We start from the raw sequence: 2,978 nt of genomic DNA, 5'->3' as shown, positions 1-2,978 counted from the left end.
CCTGGTGACCTTGTCTTTGACTTATGACCACCAAATTGTAATTAGTTCATCAGAGTCCAAATGGAAGTTTGTGCCAATTTGAGGAAATTCCCACAAGGTGTTCTTGAGACACTCCCTTCTCATCAATGACAGATGCAAGGCCATGGTGACCTTGACCTTGACCTATGAACACCAAAATCTAATCAGTACATCCTTGAGTCCGAGTAAAAGTTTGTGCCAAATCTGAAAAATACCCTCAAGGTGGTCTTGAGATATTGCGTTCATAGGAATGAGATGGATGGACGGACGGGCAACCCAGAAAGTAATGTCTCCGGCCACAGCTATCGCCAAGCAGAGACATAAAAATATTCAAAAAGTGAAGACAGAAGACACCACAATGGCAAGCCAGATCAGATAAAAAAAGTTTTTTTTGTTGAGCTTCACCTAAGAAAACAGACAGCATGCAGGTGAGGACTGAGTGCTCCGGCTAAAAGGGAGTGCAGGTGTGCAGAGGATGAAGGTAACCTCCTCATCACAGCACTCAGTTGTTATTGGTTCCCTGAATGTCCTGCAATCATCGTTTAAGTCTCAGAGGGCCTTGCTTTATGAGACAGTAAATTAAATTGACACTCCCCAATGTGAGATTCACAGCGAGTGTGAGATAAAGCCCCCACGAAGATCTCATGATGGACAAAGAAATGTTAGAGGCCCTGAGCAGGGCGTCGCAGAGCGGCGTCCAGCCCGACCGTGATTGATTGTTAACAGAATAAAGACAGACCGGAGTGACATTTCATCTGGTGCAGGGCGTCATCAGCGAATCTCTAACCACTGTCATCTAGTCATTAATTATAACAAGACTAACAGCCTGCTAGCAGCTGAGCTGTGGACACAGTGATGCTTTGAGCAAAATGCTAACATCAGCATCCTCACAATAACAAGCTGACTTTAAAGGGACAGTTCACCCAAAAACAAAACCTTACCTGTTCCCCTGCAATGAAGTGTATTCTTCAGTTCGATCACTGTGTTTACAAACAAATGGGCTATAGTGACAAGCATTCACACATGCACACACACACACACACACACACACTAGCAAAATGCTCTCATATACTATAGTTAAAAGCGTTCTCTTACACACACACACACACACACACACACACACACACACACACACACAGTTGAAATTCTGTTATGTAATATAGTAAAAAGCATTCACACAATAGTGAAATACTCGCACGCAGTCATCTGCAATTGCATTTTATCAACATTTTGTAAATATTCCTTAAGTTATTTTCTTGTCTGTAATAGAAACACATCTAATGATAGAGAGGAGAAGCTGTGTTTTTCTTGCTATGATCTGTGAACTCTCAGTTTTGATGTAATGTCCAGCAGCTGTCTGACAGTTAGTGAGCCATCTGTGACTCTCCTCACCCAGTGCCTCCACTAGGCCAAGTTTAACCGAGCTTTAATTGCACTTGACTATTCAATGTCAACGCACAAACACCAAAGACATCTGTCATCCTAAAAACCCTGTTTATTTGTTTACTTACTGTATATCCCCCGCAGTCTCTGCTCCTGCATGAGAAGAGGAGAGAGAAAAAGATGGTATAGTCAAATCCAGGAGGATACAGTTGTTTTTAGCACAGCTGATGACAATGATTTGAACAGTGTAATGGATGTGTTCAGTCACAGCAGAGAGAGATGAACCATTAAAGTGATGTGTCAGTACCACCTACCTTTGAGGTGTTTGATCAGAACGGCTTTGTAGACAATATCAGAGCACCGCTCAAGTCCCAAATGATTAAAAGTGAACACTCCACTGGATCTGTCGTGGAGAGAAAATAACTCTTGATATAAAGATGAGTAGTCACTGTGAATTTGTCATAACAATTTCTCTGACTCACGGCCTGGTAACAGTTTACCCACTGAGATTTTCAAAGACAGAGCTGCTGAAAGACAGACCTACCTGAGTGGAAAAAGTGGGCCGGTGGCTAAAGAGTCGTTCTAAATTAGCAAATTGCAGGAAGTGTTCCCTTTTAGATCTCCAGTGGGGTCAGCGTCAGTCATTAGCGATGTCGTTTCCTGCAGGACCAGATGTAAAAAAGCTTAAAACCAGCATAACACAGCTTGCTTTTCATCTCATGAGACTATTATTCTGCCGTGCAAACACCTAGTACCACCATTATTCAGCAGCCATTCCTTTCAGTGTGAAGATGTAATTGTCCTGGTTAGATTTTGCATAAATGATACCACTTGATATGAATTTCAGTGCATGAAAAGGGGATATTTTTGTGTGTATAATGGGGTTGTGGTTGTTAGAACAATATCAACAGTTGGGCTTTTGTGTTCACATCTATCAGAGGGAAAGCAACTAGGAGACAACAGCAATGGAAATCAATGGTTCCTCTACGTCTATTCACAATGCTCTTTTCAAGAATTCACCAATAAAAAGACAAAAGCAACAGAAAACTCTTTATATGGTGCAGCGCATTCAGCCTGAGAGAACATAAGGAAATGTTCTTAAAGCTGTACATAACAAAACAACATATATCTATTTAAAAAGTCCATGCTAACTTCCCCATGATGCATATTCCATTTAGATATTAAGAATTTGTCTCGAGGTGAGGTTGAATGAGGACCCACTATGCAGGACTTAAAAGCTGACTGCAAAGTCCAAAAAACAAGCAGGTATCCAAAAACAATGTACAAATAAAGCATGAATTAAAAAAAACAAACAAACTAGTACCAAACAGGATCACTAGAAGAAGTCCGCTGAGGACAGGGATCAGTGACTAATGAAGGTGTGCCAGGGAACACAAGGGTGGAGCAAACAAGACTAAAACTGAACAGATCATCACGACAGAATTTAGCATTTTTCTATCAAGACGTGTGATATGCAGGTGTTATTCTGGCATTATTTGAACATGTATACAGCACATCTCTTTCACTGGCCATGTAAAAAGCTCACTAGGAGAAAGTGCAAACAACAGATTATTTTG

General features: G+C 41.1%; 1 long non-coding RNA gene across 1 annotated transcript in view; it reads right to left on the bottom strand.

Moving 5' to 3' along the window:
* Positions 1–1,464: 1,464 nt before the first annotated feature.
* The window catches only part of LOC148187201 (uncharacterized), an 8,514-nt gene continuing 7,000 nt past the window's right edge, over positions 1,465–2,978 (bottom strand). The window contains exons 3-5 of the long non-coding RNA XR_015779012.1: positions 1,946–2,061; positions 1,716–1,804; positions 1,465–1,554 (exon numbers count right to left, since the gene is read on the bottom strand). This is a non-coding gene — a long non-coding RNA (uncharacterized LOC148187201). The remainder of the gene's footprint in view (positions 1,555–1,715; positions 1,805–1,945; positions 2,062–2,978) is intronic.

The sequence above is a fragment of the Plectropomus leopardus genome, chromosome 15 (assembly GCF_026936395.1).
Source record: "Plectropomus leopardus strain MGB_pleo_1.0 chromosome 15, ASM2693639v1, whole genome shotgun sequence".
In the NCBI taxonomy this organism is placed as follows: Eukaryota; Metazoa; Chordata; class Actinopteri; order Perciformes; family Serranidae; genus Plectropomus; species Plectropomus leopardus.
The sequence above is the reverse complement of the archived record's forward strand: the minus strand, read 5'-3'. Positions and strand labels throughout refer to the sequence as shown.